We start from the raw sequence: 24,733 nt of genomic DNA, 5'->3' as shown, positions 1-24,733 counted from the left end.
TTTAGATTCTTTAGGTAGATATATTCCTAAGTATTTTATTCTTTCCGTTGCAATGGTGAATGGAATTGTTTCCTTAATTTCTCTTTCTGTTTTCTCATTATTAGTGTATAGGAATGCAAGGGATTTCTGTGTGTTGATTTTATATCCTGCAACTTTACTATATTCATTGATTAGTTCTAGTAATTTTCTGGTGGAGTCTTTAGGGTTTTCTATGTAGAGGATCATGTCATTTGCAAACAGTGAGAGCTTTACTTCTTCTTTTCCAATTTGGATTCATTTTATTTCTTTTTCTGTTCTGATTGCTGTGGCCAAAACTTCCAAAACTATGTTGAATAGTAATGGTGAAAGTGGGCACCCTTGTCTTGTTCCTGACTTTAGAGGAAATGCTTTCAATTTTTCACCATTGAGGATAATGTTTGCTGTGGGTTTGTCATATATAGCTTTGATTATGTTGAGGTATGTTCCTTCTATTCCTGCTTTCTGGAGAGTTTTTATCATAAATGGATGTTGAATTTTGTCAAAGGCTTTCTCTGCATCTATTGAGATAATCATATGGTTTTTATTTTTCAATTTGTTAATGTGGTGTATTACATTGATTGATTTGCGGATATTGAAGAATCCTTGCATCCCTGGGATAAAGCCCACTTGGTCATGGTGTATGATCTTTTTAATGTGTTGTTGGATTCTGATTGCTAGAATTTTGTTAAGGATTTTTGCATCTATGTACATCAGTGATATTGGCCTGTAGTTTTCTTTTTTTGTGGGATCTTTGTCAGGTTTTGGTATTAGGGTGATGGTGGCCTCATAGAATGAGTTTGGAAGTTTACCATCCTCTGCAATTTTCTGGAAGAGTTTGAGCAGGATAGGTGTTAGCTCTTCTCTAAATTTAATATATACTATTTTACATTCTGTTCTAATTTGTTTGTGAAAGGTTCTATTGCCTCAAACAAACAAAAGCCCACATTTTTAAGTGGGAAGAATTCAGTGATCCTAATATAAGATAGAGCTTACATATTATTCCTTCTCCATAAACCTAGATTTACAGATCAGTGTTTTTTAGATAGGAGCTTAAATGTAGCTTGCATAAGTCATCTATAAATAAGTTCATAAAGGGAAAAAAAATCTTTATGCCTTTGTATGCCCTGTAGCACCTAACACAATGTAGGTATATATCATGATCCCAATAGACACATCAGTTCAGTTCAGTCACTCAGTTGTGTCCAACTGTTTGCGACTCCATGAATCACAGCATGCCAGGCCTCCCTGTCCATCACCAACACGTGGAGTTCGCTCAAACTAAGTTCATTGAGTCGGGGATGCCATCCAGCCATACCATCCTCTGTTGTCCCCTTCTCCTCCTGCCCCCAGTCCCTCCCACCATCAGGGTCTTTTCCAATGAGTCAACTCTTCACATGAGGTGGCCAAAGTATTGGAGTTTCAGCTTTAGCATCAGTCCTTCCAATGAACACCCAGGACTGATCCTCTTTAGGATGGACTGTTTGGATGTCCTTGCAGTCCAAGGGACTCTCAAGAGTCTTCTCCAACACCACACTTCAAAAGCATCAATCCTTTGGTGCTCAGCTTTCTTCACAGTCAAACTCTCACATCCATATATGACCATTGGAAAAACCATAGCCTTGACTAGATAGACCTTTGTTAGCAAAGTAATGTTTCTGCTTTTTAATATACTGTCTAGGTTGGTCATAACTTTCTTTCCGAGGAGTAAGAGTCTTTTAATTTCATGGCTCCAATCACCATCTGCAGTGATTTTGGAGCCCCCCAAAATAAAGCCTGACACTATTTCCACTGTTTCCCCATCTATTTCCCATGAAGTGATGGGACTAGATGCCATGATCTTCATTTTCTGAATGTTGAGTTTAAGCCAACTTTTCCACTCTCCTCTTTCACTTTCATCATGAGGCTTTTTAGTTCCTTTTCACTTTCTGCCATAAGGGTGGTGCCATCTGCATATCGAAGGTTACTGATATTTCTCCCGGCAATCTTGATTCCAGCTTGTGTTTCTTCCAGTCCAGCGTTTCTCATGATGTACTCTGCATATAAGTTAAATAAGCAGGGTGACAATATAGAGCCTTGAAAAGTACTCCTTTTCCTATTTGGAACCAGTCTCTTGTTCCATATCCAGTTCTAACTGTTGCTTCATGATCTGCATATAGGTTTCTCAAGAGGCAGGTCAGGTGGTCTGGTATTCCCATCTCTTTCAGAATTTTTCACAGTTTATTGTGATTTACACAGTCAAAGGCTTTGGCATAGTCAATAAAGCAGAAATAGATATTTTTCTGGAACTCTCTTGCTTTTTTGATGATCCAGTGGATGTTGGCAATTTGATCTCTGGTTCCTCTGCCTTTTCTAAAACCAGCTTGAACATCTGGAAGCTCAGGGTTCACATATTGCTGAAGCCTAGCTTGGAGAATTGTGAGCATTACTTTACTAGCGAGTGAGATGAGTGCAATTGTGTGGTAATTTGAGCATTCTTTGGCATTGCCTTTTTTGGGATTGGAATGAAAACTGACCTTTTCCAGTCCTGTGGCCTCTGCCGAGTTTCCCAAATTTGCTGGCATATTGAGTGCAACACTTTCACAGCATCATCTTTTAGGATTTGAAATAGCTCAACTGGAATTCCATAACCTCCACTAGCTTTGTTCATAGTGACGCTTCCTAAGGCCCACTTGACTTCACATTCCAGAATGTCTGGCTCTAGGTGAGTGACCACACCATCATGATTATCTGGGCCGTGAAGATCTTTTTTGTATAGTTCTTCTGTGTATTCTTGCCACCTCTTCTTAATATCTTCTGCTTCTGTTAGGTCCATATCTTTTCTGTCCTTTATCGACCCCATCTTTGCATGAAATGTTCCCTTGGTATCTCTAATTTTCTTGAAGAGACCTCTAGTCTTTCCCATTCTGTTGTTTTCCTCTATTTCTTTGCATTGATCGCTGAATAAGGCTTTCCTATCTCTTCTTGCTATTCTTTGGAACTCTGCTTTCAAACGGATGTATCTTTCCTTTTCTCTTTCTCTTTTTGCTTCTCTTCTTTTCACAGCTATTTTTAAGGCCTCCTCCAACAGCCATTTTGCTTTTTTGCATTTCTTTTTCTTGGGAATGGTCTTGATCCCTGTCTCCTGTACAATGTCATGAACCTCTGTCCATAGTTCATCAGGCACTCTGTCTATCAGATCTAGTCCCTTAAATCTATTTCTCACTTCCACTGTATAAACATAGGGGATTTGAGTTAGGTCATGCCTGAATGGTCTATTTGTTTTCCCCACTTTCTTCAATTTAAGTCTGAATTTGGCAATAAGGAGACATAATGGACAGATAATAGACACATAATAGACACATACAAATGGACGAAAAGGATATTGATATATACTATTTTATTGCAATGGATTAAGCTTATCTACAGAAGTATATCTTCTGATTTGTATAAATATAATTCTTGATACCTCTCTGTGTTTGTATGTCAATAAAAGTACAGGTTGATATTTGGAAGAAATAATTGTATAGAATTTTAACAAGGCATAGTAATTCAGCTTTTACATAATATATGGTATTAGTTTTATTTGTATTCAGTTTGAACAGGAAAAAGAATCTGAATTTAAAAAGATTGTTGAACTTCATATAATTTTCACCAAAAATGGCTGTTTTTAAAAAGATATTCTACCATTCTTCCCATCTAGATCTTTTCTCAAAGCTAGGAGAGTTCATGAATACTTCAACCAGTAGTGTATGCTGTACTACTTCGGGGGTTAGGTCATAAAAGGCCAAACAGCTTCCACCTGATTACTTGGAACGCTCGCTCTGGGGACAGTTGGCTGTCATGTACAAAGCCCCTTTATCTTAAGGCAGCATGCCAGTCACAGACCAGCTAAGCACAGCCTTCTATCCATCTCCAGGCATGTGATACCTCTCGGTTTGTTCAGACCAGTCCATCCAGCAGCTGGGTACCCTGGAGGGATTTTAGCCCCTGACATGAGGAACAGAATAATCTCACAGCTCAGCTCTGCCCTTATGACCTACAAAATCTGTAAGATAAATTAGAATGGCTGTGGTTTTCAGCTGTTTGTGGCAGGTTTTTTTTCTTTTTTAAAACAGTGATATATGTTTATTACATAAATACGAAACATCTTTCAAAACTTTAAAGGTCAATGAGTTTCAAAATACTGTGATATAAAAACCTTTGTGCCAAACCAAGGAATGTATAAGCATGTGTAATGTGGACCCAGATAATATGAAGTTCAAAACAAAAGATAAGCCAATGACTCTGAGAAGAATATTTTTTAATTAATTTATTTATTTTAATTGGAGGCTAATTACTTTACAATACTGTTGTGGTTTTTGCCATACACTGACATGAGTCAGCCATGGGTGTACATGTGTCCCCCATCCTGAACCCCCCTCCCACCTTCGTCTGCATCCCATCCCTTGGGGTTGTCCCAGTGCACCGGCTTTGAGTGAGAAGAATATTTTGAAGCATAATACAACCCTTTGTTGTAGATGATGTGATAAAGATGCTGAATAATTTTAATCAAAATAAGGGATATTATTTTACTATATATTTATAAAGTTTATAATTCACCACCTTCCTGACCTTATTCCCTTTATCTTCTAAGCTTTTTTAGGTTTACTTATTCTAAGGAAAATGTTTAATAAAGGTGAACTATGTTTCTTTCTTCATAGGACAAAAATCTAATGTTTCTTTTCAGGCTTTTCTGAAATGAATAATATCTGTATATATACACACACATGCACACAATCTATGTACTAACTAATAAAATGAATGTTAATTTTCTAAGTATTTTATTTAGAAGACCTTACTTTATGCCCAAGTCAACAGAAAAGGTTGAAAACTGACATGCTGTTAATTACAATACAGCATAAAAATGCAGTATTTTTGGGCAATAAACCACCTGTTTTAATAAACTTTTGTGAGAACTTTGAAGCTGTAAATTTAATTCATTCAGTTTGTGGGAAATGACAAGAAAAGGTCAGTTTTTATTATCAAATCTGTCAGTCAAATCATCTGGTTAGAAATGAAAGATTGACTTTGGTTTTCAGTTCAAGTTAGCATGTTAATATGCATCCCACTCACACCCCACCTCTGTCTTCTGAATCTAAGATGAGTGGCTGAGGCTCCTCTACCTGCACTGTTTCTTAGGATGATCTGTTTGTTTTTGTTTCAAGTGACTTTGCTCTTCGATGTCACTCATTCTTTGACAATAAAGGGATGAAAAAGTTAAAATTTTCAGAATATTCCTCTGATAAGTACCTGGATGTTTTCACACCTTGAGGCAAAGTATTCATCTAAGATTCAGAAGTGTTCTAGTAACTACGTTCTTTTGTAGTAGTGGGAGTAGGCAGCTTGTGAAAAGTAAGATGAAAAAGAGAACTAGGCTGAGAGCTACATGAAATGTTGGCACATTCTAAAGTATATCCGTTTTAAAAATGGAATATATTTGTAAGGTGAACATCAATACGTTATTTCTTTAAAACTCCCTCCCTTACCTACTGCTCCTGTGAAAATCCAGATGTAAATCCAGCTTCCTAAATATCTTATTTAAAGAACATTAATTTAGATAAGAAACACTCTAGGTTTTAGTGATTTAATATAGTACTTAATGGCATACAGCTAGTAACATTTACTTTTATTATTTTATTTATATTAATATTTTTACTTTTATTAGCAGTATCATTTACTATTTACACTTTACTCCAAAATCCACTCTCTGTTTTTATTTATTCATTATTAGCTCCATCATTGTGGGAATGAATTATTTGGAAATGCTTATAAATTTCTAGACCATAGAGGGTTAGCTGTCAGCAATTTGCCTATAATACAAACCATTGGTAACATCGTTCATGCTTTATCTATATTACTTAGTTTGTTGCTATAAAAATTGATAAAAAAGAAGATTGTATGATTTTCTTCAAAATACTACCATGATTTTTTAACCTACATGATGACAATTTCTTGGGAATACATTTTCATTTCTTTAAGGTTGTATGACCAGGCTCAACTTCATTATGCAGTAATATCTTATTTATTCATCATATTTCCACTGTAATTTTCTGTCCTGGATCATACACATCTCATCATCTGGGCCACCTTCATTGCCATTTTAGTTCTACATTCAGTTAAGTGCCCTAAGAACCCGTCAGTTTTGTTCATTACTATCAGTTCAGTTCAGTCGCTCAGTCGTGTCCGACTCTTTGCGACCCCATGAATCGCAGCACACCAGGCCTCCCTGTCCATCATCAACTCCCGGAGTTCACTCAGACTCATGTCCATCAAGTCAGTGATGCCATCCAGCCATCTCATCCTCTGTCATCCCCTTCTCTTCCTGCCCCCAATCCCTCCCAGCATCAGAGTCTTTTCCAATGAGTCAACTCTACGCATGAGGTGGCCAAAGGACTGGAGTTTCAGCTTTAGCATCATTCCTTCCAAAGAAATCCCAGGGCTGATCTCCTTCAGAATGGACTGATTGGATCTCCTTGCAGTCCAAGGGACTCTCAAGAGTCCTCTCCAACACCACAGTTCAAAAGCTTCAATTCTTTGGCACTCAGCCTTCTTCACAGTCCAACTCTCACATCCATACATGACCACTGGAAAAACCATAGCCTTGACTAGACGAACCTTTGTTGGCAAATAAACGTCTCTGCTTTTGAATATGCTATCTAGGTTGGTCATAACTTTCTTTCCAAGAGTAAGCGTCTTTTAATTTCATGGCTGCAGTCACCATCTGCAGTGATTTTGGAGCCCAAAAAAATAAAGTCTGACACTGTTTCCCCATCTATTTCCCAAGAAGTGATGGGACCGGATGCCATAATCTTCGTTTTCTGAATGTTGAGCTTTAAGCCAACTTTTTCACTCTCAACTTTCACTTTCATCAAGAGACTTTTTAGTTCCTCTTCCCTTTCTGCCATAAGGGTGGTATCATCTGCATATCTGAGGTTATCGATATTTCTCCCAGCAATCTTGATTCCAGCTTGTGCTTCTTCCATTCCAGCATTTCTCATGATGTACTCTGCATATAAGTTAAATAAGCAGGGTGACAATATACAGCCTTGACATACTCCTTTTCCTCTTTGGAACCAGTCTGTTGTTCCATGTCCAATTATAACTGCTGCTTCCTGACCTGCATACAGATTTCTCCAGAGACAGGTCAGGTGCTCTGGTATTCCCATGTCTTGAAGAATTTCCCACAGTTTATTGTGATCCACATAGTCAAAGGCTTTGGCTTTTGATAAAGCCAAATATCTGCTTTAAAATAAAGCAGAAATAGATGTTTTTTCTGGAACTCTTTTGCTTTTTCCATGATCCAGTGGATGTTGGCAATTTGATCTCTGGTTCCTTTGCCTTTTCTAAAACCAGCTGGAACATCAGGAAGTTCATGGTTCATGTATTGCTGAAGCCTGGGTTGGAGAATTTTGAGCATTACTTTACTAGCATGTGAGATGAGTGCAATTGTGCAGTAGTTTGAGCATTCTTTGGCATTGCCTTTCTTTGGGATTGGAATGAAAACTGACCTTTTCCAGTCCTGTGGCCACTGCTGAGTTTTCCAAATTTGCTGGCATATTAAGTGCAGCACTTTCACAGCATCATCTTTCAGGATTTGAAATAACTCCACTGGAATTCCATCACCTCCACTAGCTTTGTTCGTAGTGATGCTTTCTAAGGCCCACTTGACTTCACATTCCAGAATGTCTGGCTCTAGGTGAGTGATCACACCATCATGATTATCTGGGTCGTGAAGCTCTTTTTTGTACAGTTCTTCTGTGTATTCTTGCCACCTCTTCTTAATATCTTCTGCTTCTGTTAGGTCCATACCATTTCTGTCCTTTATCGAGACCATCTTTGCATGAAATGTTCCCTTGGTATCTCTAATTTTCTTGAAGAGATCTCTAGTCTTTCCCATTCTGTTGTTTTCCTCTATTTCTTTGCATTGATCACTGAGGAAGGCTTTCTTATCTCTTCTTGCTATTCTTTGGAACTCTGCATTCAGATGCTTATATCTTTCCTTTTCTCCTTTGCTTTTCACTTCTCTTCTTTTTTTTGTAAGGCCTCCCCAGACAGCCACTGTCTGATTTTTAGATCCTTTTCAAAAAATTTTTTGATGAATCAACTAATAAAATTATAGAAGTTTTGCATACATTTATCTTTTATTAATATAACTGAGCTTGCCATTTATTTTCCATTTTTCAAAAATTTTTGTTGGAGGAATATAAATTGTGAGTTCTAAAAAGTTAAAACCATATTACTTTGATCCAGGAAGCAAAATATGTCCGATGGCATATTGACCAGGCTAAAGTTAAAGAATTTGCATAAATATCAAAGTCTAAGAACATTTAAAAAGAGCAATAATATCATAATCTTAATAATAATCATAAAATAAACCTAGTAAACACAATAGCTATGGTATTTCATCTTTAAAAGTTGGCACTTATTTCCCAAATTTATTGTTTTAGTGATCCTGATCAAAATTATGCAGATTTTTCTGTTTAAGCATTCGTTTAGTATGTTATTTTTTATTTTACGATATCTTTCAGTGTTTTTTGCTATTACTTTTTATACATATATTTAATTTTGGCACTAAAGGGATCCATGTTGACTTGGAAAACTATCACCAAAATTTTTTGCAATGAAGTATATATTACAAACTGTTTGTCTTATTGACATTTTAGCTTTCATTCTATTCTTACTGTCATTTGAATTCTATCTTTGTCAAGTGACAGTATCATTTATAAATTCTATTCATCCTTTCAAGAATCAGTTTCGGAGGAGCCAAGATGGCGGAGGAGTAGGACGGGGAGAACACTTTCTCCCCCACAAATTCATCAAAAGAGCATTTAAACATCGAGTAAATTCCACAAAACAACTTCCGAATGCCGGCAGAGGACATCAGGCACCCAGAAAAGCAGCCCAACTCTTCGAAAGGAGGTAGGAAAAAATATAAAAGACAAAAAAAGAGACAAAAGAGGGAGGGACGGAGTTCCGTCCCGGGAAGGGAGTCTTAAAAAGAGAGAAGTTTCCAAACACCAGGAAACCCTCTCACTGCCGAATCTGTGCCGAGCTTTGGAAGCACAGAGGGCAACATAAAAGGGAGGGGAAAAAAAAAATAAACAATTAAAAATCGCGGATTGTGAGCCCTACGGTAACTCCCCCAGCGGAGAAGCAGCGCAGACGCCAGCACACGGCATTAGCAAGCGCGGGCTGGGCAGGGAAGCGCGGCGCGGGCTGTGTCCCTTAGAGTAAGAATCGGGCCGAATGTCCTGAGCGCTATCTGAGCGAAATAATTTGGGCTAGCAAACCAGACTGTGGGATATCTACCACGTGAAAAGCCAGCCCTAACCTAAGACACCGCCAGGCCCGCGCACAGAACAAAGGACTGAACAGAGATAGCCGGCTGCAGACCTCCCCCTCCGGTGACAGGCAACCAGAGCCGGAAGGGGGCAATCGCAGCCCCAGAGAGACACTATCTATAAAACTGTAAGCAGGCTTCTTTGCTAACTAAAACTTCTTGGGGGTCTGGACGGTCAACATCTGCCTGAGAAGGTGCGCCGGTTTTACACCCAGATAACCGAGTGGCGGGGAGGCGATAAGTCGCAGCATTGGCGCCCGCCAAGCACCTCATCGCCTGAGCTGCTCGACCTGGGAAGAACACAAAACGCAGGCCCAACCGAGTCTGCGCCTCTGAGGACTACCCGAGTGCCTGAACCTGAGCGGCTTGGACCTGGGAGCTCAGTCCAGGGCCGGCCTCTGATTGTTCCCGGCGGAACAACCTAGAGCCCAAGCAGTGTGGGCAGGGAGGTTACACGCGCCGTGAGCGGGGGCAGACCCAGTGTGGCCGAGGCACTTCGAGCGCACGCCAGTGTTATCTGTTTGCAGCATCCCTCCCTCCCTCCCCACAGCGCGGCTGAACAAGTGAGCCTAAATTAAAAAAAAAAAAAAAAAAAAAATAGGGTCCTCCACCATCCCCTTTGTGTCAGGGCGGGAACCAGACACTGAAGAGACCAGCAAACAGAAGAAGCTCTAACAGAGGGAAACGCCTTGGAAGCTACAGGCCATAGATTAAAACCCTGTGGTTACTACGGATTACATAGGAAGGGGCCTATAGATCTTGAGAAATATAAGTCGGACTAAGGAACTGCCAAAAATGAACTGAACCCACAATACTCACAACAAAACCAGAGAAAGACCTAGATATATTTTTACTATTTTTACGATCAATCTTTCTTTCTTTCTTTTTTTTTTTAATTAAAAAAAAATTTTTTTTAAGTCCTCTATTGTCCTTTAATTTTCACTTTTATAACTATTACTTTGCAAAAAAAAAAAAAAGACCCTATTTTTTTTTTTTTTTCTTCAGCAAACTTCATATATATATTTTATAATTTTTTGACCGTGGTTTTTTTTTTTTTTTCTTTTTTCTTTTTCTTCTTTTCTTTAACATTGCATTTTTGAAATTCCAAACTCTACTCTAGATTTTTAATTTTAGCCATTTGATATATGTTATCAATTTTGTACCTATAGTTTTTTTCATAATTGCTGTGACTTTTTTTTTTTTTCCTCTGTTTCTTTCTCTTCTTCTTTTATATAACATCGTATATCTGCAATTCCAAACTCTACTCAAGATTTTTAATTTATGCTTTTTGGTATTTGATATCAATTTTGTACCTGTATTTTCTTTATAATTTTTGCGACATTGTTTTTGTTGGTTTGTTTGTTTTCTCTCTTTATTTTTCTTCTTCTTCTTCTTTTTTTTTTTTTTTTTTTTTTTTTTTTTTAACGTTGTATTTTTGAAATTCCAAACTCTACTCTGGATTTTTAATTTTTGCTGTTTGGTATTAGTTATCAATTTTGTACCTGTAGTTTCTTTATTACTTTCACGACCTTGTTTGTTTTTCTTTGTTCGTTTTTTCTCTCTTTCTTTTCCTTCTCCTTTTCATTAACATCGCATTTTTGAAATTCCAAACTCTACTCTAATTTCTAATTTTTGTTTTTATGTATTTGTTACCAATTTTGTACCTTTAAGAACCCAATCTTCAGGACCCATTTTTCACTAGTGTACGAGATTACTGGCTTGACTGCTCTCTCTCCCTTTGGACTCTCCATTTTCTCCACCAGGTCACCTGTATCTCCTCCCTAACCCCTCTCTACTCTACCCAACTCTGTGAATTTCTGTGTGTTCCAGACGGTGGAGAACACTTAAGGAACTGATTACTGGCTGGATCTGTCTCCCGCCTTTTCATTTCCCCCTTTTATCCTTCTGGCCACCTCTGTCTCCTGCCTCCTTCTTCTCTTCCCTGTATAACTCCGTGAACATCTCTGAGTGGTCCAGTTGTGGAGTGCACATAAGGAAGTGACTACTGGCTAGCCCACTCTCTCCACTATTGATTCCACCTCATCTCATTTGGGTCACCTCTAACTCCCTCCTCCCTCTTCTCTTCTCCATGTAACGCTGTGAACCTCTCTGAGTGACCCTCACAGTAGAGAAACTTTTCATCTTTAACGTAGATGTTTTATCAGTGGGGCTGTATAGAAGGAGAAGTTTTGAAACTACTGTAAAATTAAGACCGATAACTGGAAGTAGGAGGCTTAAGTCCAATCCCTGACTCCAGGGAACTCCTGACTCCAAGGAACATTAATTGACAGGAGCTCATCAAACGCCTCCATACCGACACTGAAACCTCGCACCACACAAGGGCCAACAAGTTCCAGGGCAAGACATACCAAGCAAATTCTCCAGCAACAAAGGAACACAGCCCTGAGCTTCAAGATACAGGCTGCCCAAAGTCACCCCAAAACCATAGACATCTCATAACTCATTACTGGACATTTCATTACACTCCAGAGAGAAGAAATACAGCTCCATCCACCAGAACATCGACACAAGCTTCCCTAACCAGGAAACCTTGACAAGCCACCTGTACAAACCCACACACAGCGAGGAAACGCCACAATAAAGAGAACTCCACAAACTGCCAGAATACAGAAAGGACACCCCAAACTCAGCAATTTAAACAAGATGAAGAGACAGAGGAATAGCCAGCAGATAAAGGAACAGGATAAATGCCCACCAAACCAAACCAAAGAGGAAGAGATAGGGAATCTACCTGATAAAGAATTCCGAATAATGATAGTGAAATTGATCCAAAATCTTGAAATTAAAATGGAATCACAGATAAATAGCCTGGAGGCAAGGATTGAGAAGATGCAAGAAAGGTTTAACAAGGACTTAGAAGAAATAAAAAGAGTCAATATATAATGAATAATGCAATAAGTGAAATTAAAAACACTCTGGAGGCAACAAATAGTAGAATAACAGAGGCAGAAGATAGGATTAGTGAATTAGAAGATAGAATGGTAGAAATAAATGAATCAGAGAGGATAAAAGAAAAACGAATTAAAAGAAATGAGGACAATCTCAGAGACCTCCAGGACAATATTAAACGCTACAACATTCGAATCATAGGGGTCCCAGAAGAAGAAGACAAAAAGAAAGACCATGAGAAAATACTTGAGGAGATAATAGTTGAAAACTTCCCTAAAATGGGGAAGGAAATAATCACCCAAGTCCAAGAAACCCAGAGAGTCCCAAATAGGATAAACCCAAGGCGAAACACCCCAAGACACATAGTAATCAAATTAACAAAGATCAAACACAAAGAACAAATATTAAAAGCAGCAAGGGAAAAACAACAAATAACACACAAGGGAATTCCCATAAGGATAACAGCTGATCTTTCAATAGAAACTCTTCAAGCCAGGAGGGAATGGCAAGACATACTTAAAATGATGAAAGAAAATAATCTACAGCCCAGATTATTGTACCCAGCAAGGATCTCATTCAAGTATGAAGGAGAAATCAAAAGCTTTTCAGACAAGCAAAAGCTGAGAGAATTCTGCACCACCAAACCAGCTCTCCAACAAATACTAAAGGATATTCTCTAGACAGGAAACACAAAAATTGTGTATAAATTCGAACCCAAAACAATAAAGTAAATGGCAACGGGGTCATACTTATCAGTAATTACCTTAAACGTAAATGGGTTGAATGCCCCAACCAAAAGACAAAGACTGGCTGAATGGATACAAAAACAAGACCCCTGCATATGTTGTCTACAAGAGACCCACCTCAAAACAGGGGACACATACAGACTGAAAGTGAAGGGCTGGAAAAAGATTTTCCATGCGAATAGGGACCAAAAGAAAGCAGGAGTAGCAATACTCATATCAGATAAAATAGACTTTAAAACAAAGACTGTGAAAAGAGACAAAGATGGTCACTACATAATGATCAAAGGATCAATCCAAGAAGAAGATATAACAATTATAAATATATATGCACCCAACACGGGAGCACCGCAGTATGTAAGACAAATGCTAACAAGTATGAAAGGAGAAATTAACAATAACACAATAATAGTGGGAGACTTTAATACCCCACTCACACCTATGGATAGATCAACTAAACAGAAAATTAACAAGGAAACACAAACTTTAAACAATACAATAGACCAGTTAGGCCTAATTGATATCTACAGGACATTTCATCCCAAAACAATGAATTTCACCTTCTTCTCAAGTGCACATGGAACCTTCTCCAGGATAGATCACATCCTGGGCCATAAAGCTAGCCTTGGTAAATTCAAAAAAATAGAAATCATTCCAAGCATCTTTTCTGACCACAATGCAGTAAGATTAGATCTCAATTACAGGAGAAAAACTATTAAAAAATCCAACATATGGAGGCTGAACAACACGCTGCTGAATAACCAACAAATCACAGAAGAAATCAAAAAAGAAATCAAAATTTGCATAGAAACGAATGAAAATGAAAACACAACAACCCAAAACCTGTGGGACACGGTAAAAGCAGTCCTAAGGGGAAAGTTCATAGCAATACAGGCACACCTCAAGAAACAAGAAAAAAGTCAAATAAATAACCTAACTCTACACCTAAAGCAACTAGAAAAGGAAGAAATGAAGAACCCCAGGGTTAGTAGAAGGAAAGAAATCTTAAAAATTAGAGCAGAAATAAATGCAAAAGAAACAAAAGAGACCATAGCAAAAATCAACAAAACCAAAAGCTGGTTCTTTGAAAGGATAAATAAAATTGACAAACCATTAGCCAGACTCATCAAGAAACAAAGGGAGAAAAATCAAATCAATAAAATTAGAAATGAAAATGGAGAGATCACAACAGACAACACAGAAATACAAAGGATCATAAGAGACTACTATCAACAATTATATGCCAATAAAATGGACAACGTGGAAGAAATGGACAAATTCTTAGAAAAGTACAACTTTCCAAAACTCGATCAGGAAGAAATAGAAAATCTTAACAGACCCATCACAAGCACGGAAATTGAAACTGTAATCAAAAATCTTCCAGCAAACAAAAGCCCAGGTCCAGACGGCTTCACAGCTGAATTCTACCAAAAATTTAGAGAAGAGCTAACACCTATCCTGCTCAAACTCTTCCAGAAAATTGCAGAGGATGGTAAACTTCCAAACTCATTCTATGAGGCCACCATCACCCTAATACCAAAACCTGACAAAGATCCCACAAAAAAAGAAAACTACAGGCCAATATCACTGATGAACATAGATGCAAAAATCCTTAACAAAATTCTAGCAATCAGAATCCAACAACACATTAAAAAGATCATACACCATGACCAAGTGGGCTTTATCCCAGGGATGCAAGGATTCTTCAATATCCGCAAATCAATCAATGTAATACACCACATTAACAAATTGAAAAATAAAAACCATATGATTATCTCAATAGATGCAGAGAAAGCCTTTGACAAAATTCAACATCCATTTATGATCAAAACTCTCCAGAAAGCAGGAATAGAAGGAACCTACCTCAACATAATCAAAGCTATATATGACAAACCCACAGCAAACATTATCCTCAATGGTGAAAAATTGAAAGCATTTCCTCTAAAGTCAGGAACAAGACAAGGGTGCCCACTTTCACCATTACTATTCAACATAGTTTTGGAAGTTTTGGCCACAGCAATCAGAGCAGAAAAAGAAATAAAAGGAATCCAAATTGGAAAAGAAGAAGTAAAGCTCTCACTGTTTGCAGATGACATGATCCTCTACATAGAAAACCCTAAAGACTCCACCAGAAAATTACTAGAACTAATCAATGACTATAGTAAAGTTGCAGGATATAAAATCAACACACAGAAATCCCTTGCATTCCTATACACTAATAATGAGAAAACAGAAAGAGAAATTAAGGAAACAATTCCATTCACCATTGCAACGGAAAGAATAAAATACTTAGGAATATATCTACCTAAAGAATCTAAAGACCTATATATAGAAAACTATAAAACACTGGTGAAAGAAATCAAAGAGGACACTAACAGATGGAGAAATATACCATGTTCATGGATTGGAAGAATCAATGTAGTGAAAATGAGTATACTACCCAAAGCAATCTATAGATTCAATGCAATCCCTATCAAGCTACCAACAGCATTCTTCACAGAGCTAGAACAAATAATTTCACAATTTGTATGGAAAAACAAAAAACCTCGAATAGCCAAAGCGATCTTGAGAAAGAAGAATGGAACTGGAGGAATCAACCTACCTGACTTCAGGCTCTACTACAAAGCCACAGTTATCAAGACAGTATGGTACTGGCACAAAGACAGAAATATAGATCAATGGAACAAAATAGAAAGCCCAGAGATAAATCCACGCACATATGGACACCTTATCTTCGACAAAGGAGGCAAGAATATACAATGGATTAAAGACAATCTCTTTAACAAGTGGTGCTGGGAACTCTGGTCAACCACTTGTAAAAGAATGAAACTAGAACACTTTCTAACACCATACACAAAAATAAACTCAAAATGGATTAAAGATCTAAACGTAAGACCAGAAACTATAAAACTCCTAGAGGAGAACATAGGCAAAACACTCTCTGACATACATCACAGCAGGATCCTCTATGACCCACCTCCCAGAATATTGGAAATAAAAGCAAAAATAAACAAATGGGACCTAATTAACCTTAAAAGCTTCTGCACATCAAAGGAAACTATTAGCAAGGTGAAAAGACAGCCTTCAGAATGGGAGAAGATAATAGCAAATGAAGCAACTGACAAACAACTAATCTCGAGAATATACAAGCAACTCCTACAGCTCAACTCCAGAAAAATAAATGACCCAATCAAAAAATGGGCCAAAGAACTAAATAGACATTTCTCCAAAGAAGACATAAAGATGGCTAACAAACACATGAAAAGATGCTCAACATCACTCATTATCAGAGAAATGCAAATCAAAACCACTATGAGGTACCATTTCACGCCAGTCAGAATGGCTGCAATCCAAAAGTCTACAAGTAATAAATGCTGGAGAGGGTGTGGAGAAAAGGGAACCCTCTTACACTGTTGGTGGGAATGCAAACTAGTGCAGCCACTATGGAGAACAGTGTGGAGATTCCTTAAAAAACTGGAAATAGACATGCCTTATGATCCAGCAATCCCACTGCTGGGCATACACACTGAGAAAACCAGAAGGGAAAGAGACACGAGTACCCCAATGTTCATCGCAGCACTGTTTATAATAGCCAGGACATGGAAGCAACCTAGATGTCCATCAGCAGATGAATGGATAAGAAAGCTGTGGTACATATACACAATGGAGTATTATTCAGCCATTAAAAAGAATACATTTGAATCAGTTCTAATGAGGTGGATGAAACTGGAGCCTATTATACAGAGTGAAGTAAGCCAGAAAGAAAAACACCAATACAGTATACTAACGCATATATATGGAATTTAGAAAGATGGTAACAATAACCCTGTGTACGAGACAGCAAAAGAGACACTGATGTATAGAACAGTCTTATGGACTCTGTGGGAGAGGGAGAGGGTGGGAAGATTTGGGAGAATGGCATTGAAACATGTAAATATCATGTATGAAATGAGTTGCCAGTCCAGGTTCGATGCACGATACTGGATGCTTGGGGCTGGTGCACTGGGACGACCCAGAGGGATGGAATGGGGAGGGAGGAGGGAGGAGGGTTCAGGAGGGGGAACACATGTATACCTGTGGCGGATTCATTTTGATATTTGGCAAATCTAATACAGTTATGTAAAGTTTAAAAATAAAATAAAATTAAAAAAAAAAAAAAAAAGAATCAGTTTCTTTAGTATTGCTTAATATCACCATATGCATGTTTTTCTCTCAGATTTTTAAATTATTTCACTTGGAATTCTTTTTATGTAGCTTTACATTTTTGAACAACTCTATTACAACTGAACAACTGAATTACATTTATGAGCTTATGACTATTTTTACAGCCTACCTTATTAGAATAATCACTGGGAAACCTTTTAATTGGCCAATAACAAATTTATTTCATTACAATTATAATATTGCTAACCTATATTTAATGCACTTGAAAAGCCCATTCCCTGTTTATTTGATATGTCTGCTATAATTAATTCTAACAAGTAATTATCAGGGTAAACATGCCGATTTCTATATAACAGTACACAAATTCTTTGTTGTCCCTGATAGCTCTTTTTAGTGCAGCATCTTGAAAGCTACTCCATCTTCTTTGACATGGGTTGATCCAGACTGACTTTTTAATAATGATCTAATAATTTATGACTAGCTGTCTCCAAGTTAGAGGACTATAATTCTATTCCACAAGCATTTCTTTATAGTTCAAGGAGACGGCAGTGGCAAGAGGCAAGAAAAAAGAGCACCTTCTCTGATCCTGCAATCATAAAAGCAATCAATTTCATTGTAGTCTGTGTGTGTGTGTGTGTGTGTGTGTGTGTGTGTGTGTGTTTTAATCAGAGGACTGAGATAAAATCTTGAAAGTAAATTGCTAGGTTATTGAACTGATGATTTTTGGTCAAACTTCCTTGTAAAATACCTTTAGCAACTGTTTTCTGTGCAGATATTTAAGTGTGCTTAAATTTATTAAATTAATTCTTAAGATAAATTGAAGTCACATGAAGAAGCCATCTAAACCCCAGCACTCTTCCAGGACTAGAAAAGTTAGATGAAGTTGAGACAAAAAATTTCATTGTGCAGTGCAGTCCTTTCATGCAAATAAAATCTCTAAGAGGTATATTAAAATATGTCTCATTATAAGTCAATCAGAATGAAATAATAACTGCCTAATTTTCAAGATTAGGTTCCACTGTTTGCTTTCCTAATTATTATGTTTTCTAATTTTGAATAAATATTCTAAAGAACAACTAAAGAAAATAGAATATTTAGCCGTGTGTGTGTGTGTGTGTGTGTGTGTGTGTGTGTGAGTGGCAGTGAGTGAGTATTGTTTTGATAAACTTAGGAGAACAGCTATAAGATTCTACATATATTTTCCTCAAAATTTGCCCCAATCATGTTTAGTCTCATGTAAGATTACACTTATATTGGATAATTTGACATATTGCTTCCCTTTTTCTCCTAAATAGCCATTATTTTTGTACTGTTTGCCTTTTGATTTACTGAGTAAAATCCAGTCCTAACCATTCTGAATGGGGCAGAAACTACTGATGATCTTTTCAGCATTAATCTCACTCATATTAATTCATAATATTGATAACATCACATCCTTTTCAATTGTTCATGACTCTCCTGCGTTTCTTTCTGGAAATATATAAATGACCCCAGAATGTAAACCTTCAGTCTGAACCTGAACTGACAGTGAGCCTTTCTGGAATTTAAGTTCATTATTCTTTCTAGAAACTCTATCTGCACCCTTTTCGAATGATATTTGAGCTATTATTCCTGCTGCTGCTAAGTCGCTTCAGTCATGTCAAACTCTATGCAACCCCATAGACGGCAGCCCACCAGGCTCCCCCGTCTCTGGGATTCTCAAGGCAAGAACACTGGAGTGGGTTGCCATTTCCTTCTCTGATGCACGAAAGGGAAAAGTGAAAGTGAAGTCGCTCAGTTGTGTCTGACTCTTAGCGACCCCATGGATTGTAGCCCACCAGGCTCCTCCATCCATGGGGTTTTCCAGGCAAGAGTACTGGAGTGGGGTGCCATTGCCTTCTCCACCTATTATTCCTGGTAAGTTGCTATTAGAAAAAAAAAAAGCAATGCTGTTTTCTTATTTTTTGCTTAAGCATATTGATAGCAGTTGGCACACATTTATTGATTAAAAAAACTATTTCCTATTTCAGAGACACTGAATGGTGTACTGAATCAAAGCATATTTAGGGTCTTTATAAAAATTAAAGCTTTCAGTAAGTGGTATTCTTTTCATAAACAACTTATTAACTGTCTTTTTATTATACTAATTTTTATAAATGTCAAAGGTTTCAAACTGTAATTTTGTCTTACAGTTACTATTTTTCAAGTTTTACTTAGCTGAGCTTTACATAACAACGACAAATTAACTGATTTATTCAATGAAATGGCCAATAGAAATCCATATTAAAAGTCTTATTGTATTGGTACTGCTGCTGCTGCTAAGTCGCTTCAGTTGTGTCTGACTCTGTGCGACCCCATAGACGGCAGCCCATCAGGCTCCCCTGTCCCTGGGATTCTCCAGGCAAGAATACTGGAGTGGGTTGCCATTTCCTTCTCCAATGCATGAAAGTGAAAAGTGAAAGTGAATTCACTCAGTCGTGTCCGCCTCTTAGCGACCTCATGGACTGCAGCCTACCAGGCTCCTCTGTCCATGGGATTTTCTAGGCAAGAGTACTGGAGTGGGGTGCCATTGCCTTAGTACTTTACAAATTGATAAGCAGCTTTTCTTTTACCTTTTAGTCCTTTGTGAACCAAAAATATGTTACTTCCTAAATATTAAATCTATATTAGTAATAATTGATGTGTTTTTCTGAAAATATGTTAAATTTTTACAAATAATCATACTTGTAATTTTAATTTGTAATTTGTATTTGAAAAACAATGTGTCTTTGGAAATACAGATTATCTTAACTAGAGGATAATCAGTAGTTTTCTATAAATGATTCATTATTCATAAATATGTATTAATCATCTACTATATGTGTGTCATTAGAGGTGAATAAGATACAGGTTTAATTTTACATTCTCTGAAAACATACCTCTGACTACCAGCATCTTAATTAGTAAAGTAACTGTCATACGTTGGGTAAGTTAATAAAAGTGGTATTTTAATTCCTCATGAGAAAATGAAGATAAAATTATAGACTTGTCATTGTATTGGTGGACTAAATGGTCTAGAATAATGTCTAACATATAGCCTTTATTATTATTATTATTACATTTGCCTGTAGTAGAATGCTAAAAAGGTAGAAAAGGTACTTGATGTCACAAACTTTACAGTTTATTTCAGGACACAGATTAAAAATTCAAACATTAAATTAGTACATATGATAAGTATAGAGAATAAAAAGAATAGGAAGTTGTAAGGAAAAAAAATATTACAATGAATCAGTTCAGTTCAGTTCAGTTGCTCAGTCATGTTTGACTCTTTGCAAACCCATGGATGCAGCACTCCAGGCTTCCCTGTCCATCACCAACCCCTGGAGCCTACTCAAACTCATGTCCATTGAGTCGGTGATGCCATCCAACCATCTCATCCTCTGTTGTCCCCTTCTCCTCCTGCCTCCAATCCCTCCCAGCATCAGAGTCTTTTTCAGTGAGTCAACTCTTCACATGAGGTGGCCAAAGTATTGGAGTTTCAGCTTTAGCATCAGTCCTTCCAATGAATACCCAGGACTGATCTCCTTTAGGATGAACTGGTTGGATCTCCTTGCAGTCCAAGGGACTCTCAAGAGTCTTCTCCAACACCACAGTTCAAAAGCATCAATTCTTCGGCGCTCAGCTTTCTTCACAGTCCAACTCTCACATCCATACCTAGATCCAAGAAAATGAGATAAAACTGTCTAGCAAAACAAAACATTTCATTTTAAAATTACTGTGAATAGGTGACCTTAGACTTCTTAAATGTTATGCTTAGTAGTTGTTCTCACCTCCCTGAATTTACCTCTAACCTTCCTTTGTGAGAATACTATTTATAGTTGGTCTCAGGACCAGTATTGATCTAAAAACTGTCAGTCTGCAGTTTATATTTCTAGAAATAGAAAGTGTGTGTGTTAAAAATGATATACAATTGAATGGAGTAATTTTATGTAAAAAAATTGACATCATGTTTCATGTGCTTTTAATTTTAAAATAATTCACTTTTATTGTTTGCTCTAGATTAGAAATTAAGGCCAAACACAACATCAAATCTCCTTGTATCTTCACTCAGAGTTTAAAAGCACTACATTAATAAATTGTTTTAGAAAGTCTTCTTGGTACAGTAGAGGAATTGGTTATCTTTATAGTTTTTATTTATGCTCACAGACTGATCTGACTCTTGGCTGAAATGGTGAGCTCAAGATGGTGCTGAAAACATAAAATGCAATCTTAGGAGAATGATGGTCACTAGATGCCACATTAGAGGTTAATTATAAACTCAGTTTCATATAGAAAGCAGTAAGACACTATATAATACAAGATACTTAAGTAAAATTTGAGTATCACGTATTAATTTTATTTTATATAATCTAAATATTTATAGAGAATAATAATTCTCAAGAAGATACAAAATTAGTTAGTTCTGGGTGAGTTCTGGGCTTGCAAGGCTTAGGGGAGATCCTCAATCCCTCCCAGGTACACTAAGTATAAAGATGACTCTGTGTACTTTCACAAGTCCTTCCAGCTATTACTACAATTTTCTTCTAGACTATAGTTTGAGTATGGAATTACCCAATCCTCTCCCATTGGGAATTTATAATTATGCACCAGTTTGCCTGTGAGTGTTCATAAGACTCAGAAAGGAACCCTTAAATTTTTTGCCAAAAATAATTTGAATGCCAGAATCTTACTCTCAAAAACTGGTGTGCTACAAGTTTCCTTTTTCTGTGACCTTTGAAGTGAAGCAGAAAATCATTGGAAAATCCTTGAGAAAGTCTAAACTGGGGAAACAGAAATCAGAACAGTCTTGAGATATTAATGACAAATACCAAATTGTGGTCTCTGAATAAAAGCTTTACAAATACAACAGAACTGTTCCAGAAAACACATATATCTCATGTTAGGCTTCCCTGATAGCTCAGTTGGTAAAGAATCTGTCTGCAATGCAGGAGACCCTGGTTCAATTCCTGGGTTGGGAAGATCCACTGGAGAAGAGAAAGGCTACCCACTCCTGTATTCTTGGGCTTTTCTTATGACTCAGCTGGAGAAGAATCCACCTGCAATGCTGGAGAGCTAGGTTCAATTCCTGGGTTGGGAAGATCCACTGGGTAAGGGAAAGGCTACCCACTCCAGTATTCTGGCCTAGAGAATTCCATGAACTATATAGTCCATGGGGTTGCAAAGAGTCAGACACAACTGAGCGACTTTGACTTCGCTTCACTTCTCATGTTAAGATTCAGCAACTGGTTTCTCAGTGACAAATGTTCAGTCAGTTTAAACGAAACTTGAAATAGTTATCTTTGGAAAATACCCTTTAAGGTAACATTCTTGAGACCCATGCACCAGATCATATTGCACTGGAGTATGTTCTGTACCTTGATTAAAAATATGATTGTATAGTTTACGGTGATTGGTGTAATAATGATAAAGATACATTGTAAGCATTATTTAAAAAGAGAAACTGTATTCTTTAAGCCTGCATACTTGGCTAGAACTTTTTCAGACCCTTGGGCTAAGCAGGAAAGTTAGAGGACACAGCCTGTGGCTTAGGGCATAGATTCTGCCTAGGATTTACTTAGGGATCAAGGATCACTTTCCCAAGGGAGCTGATGTGCTTTATCTGGGAGGAAACTGACTGTGAAAACCTCCAGAGAGGAAGGGGAGAAGATAAGTGTATTTGTCTCTCAGGAACAGACAGAAAAGAGGAATATTGGGAAATATGTTGGTAGAGAAAGAACTGTAGCACTCATCATTAGAACTTCTGAATTAAAATCTTAGCTTAATTTGCTGATTTATGATAGTTTACCTGGATTAGTTTTGTTACACATTAATTAAACTGTCAATAATCTGAAAATTTTAGGGTACTTGATATTTTTCTTAGAGTTTATTGAAAATATATTTCTGTTCAGTATAAACATTTTCCTTATAAATGAAGCAGATAAACAATTTATGAGAGGCAATATTAAATTGACTTTAAAAAGAATATTTTTATGAACCAATTAGTTAATGGTAAAAATTTTTCCATTCAGTCTGTCATATATTGCTTAACACCATGGAGAAAAGAGTTCTTGTCTGAGGTACAAATCCTGTGACTTTGAGCTAACATAAACAAATAGGGGAATTTATTGGAAAGCAAGAGTATCATGTCTTCAGGAGAAGCAAAAGTGAAAGAGATTAGATATTAGGTAAAGTCCAAATATAAAGTTTCCCCCCGAGTTTCACTTTCTTATTATTTATTTATTAATAATAAATAATATTATTTTCTTTCCTTATTTATTCAGTATCCAAATTGTGAACTCCTCTGTCAAGGAGAAAATAGCTCCCCTCAAAGTGTGTGTCAGTTACTTTGAGAGTATCCGTGGGGTTCTGAGGTTTATCAACCAGACTGTGCGTGGCTGCCAGGACACTTTTGCACTCTTGCTCCAGCTTTTTGGAGGCCATACAGAAGGAGAGCTGCCACTGCTTCTATCCTGTGCAGTTCTTTGGACTGGATGCATGACAGCTTTGCTTGTGCTCAGAGTTTATCAGACCTCTTAGGAATCATTTCTCAGCATCAGCAATTGTCCAGAATTTTATATTTCTCAAGAAATTTTTACCTTTTCATTTGCTAGGTTTTTACCTTTCATTTGCTTGGTTCCAAGATAGAACACAGTATAGTTATTCTTATGTATACTTCACTATGTGAGGTCTCTCTGTTGGGTCCTCATACCCTCCCCAGGTAGGGTTCTGAGGTGAAATCTTTTGTGAGATGGCTTGCAGTGTGGATTTTTGCCCTTGTCATCAGGGGAAGAGCAGTATGCTCTCCGTGCATCTGTTTCTCTTTGGTCAGCTGTCTCAAGCAAATGGTCCCTGTTTCCTGGGCTTCAGTGAGACTTTAATCAATTGTAGCTTCAGATTATGAGGGACACATAATAAGCTCTGTAAGTGGTACTTTTGACATCTCTTTAATTAGACCTGAAGAAGAAAGCAATTATTTTTAATTTGATAGGGAAGTGTTAATAAGTCTACATATTTTAGAAGAAATACATTCTTTAATCCTAAGCCACAAATGTTTAGGCTGTTCAGGTATATCATGGGCTGCTGCTACTGCTAAGTCACTTCAGTCGTGTCCAACTCTGTGCGACCTCATAGATGGCAGCCCACCAGGCTCCCCTGTCCCTGGGATTCTCCAGGCAAGAACACTGGAGTGGGTTGCCATTTCCTTCTCCAATGCATGAAAGTGAAAGTGAAGTCGCTCAGTCGTGTCCGACTCTTAGAGACCCCTTGGACCGCAGTCTAGCAGGCTCTTCTGTCCATGGGATTTTCTAGGCAAGAGTACTGGAGTTGGGTGCCATTGCCTTCTCTGATATCATGGGCTGAGAGGGACTAAATTCACTTTAGGTAGCTCCTTTTACAAGGAGGTCAACTTGGCATCTATGTTATGGCATTTATGTTGCCATAAATGTTCTGCTCAACATTTGAGCTATCAGCTGAAACTGATAAAGGTCTCTTAACAAGCAGTCATATATTATCACTATACACAATAGAAGAGGTTTAATAGGAT

This window comes from Bubalus bubalis, chromosome 10 (assembly GCF_019923935.1).
Source record: "Bubalus bubalis isolate 160015118507 breed Murrah chromosome 10, NDDB_SH_1, whole genome shotgun sequence".
Lineage (NCBI taxonomy): Eukaryota > Metazoa > Chordata > Mammalia > Artiodactyla > Bovidae > Bubalus > Bubalus bubalis.
The sequence above is the reverse complement of the archived record's forward strand: the minus strand, read 5'-3'. Positions refer to the sequence as shown.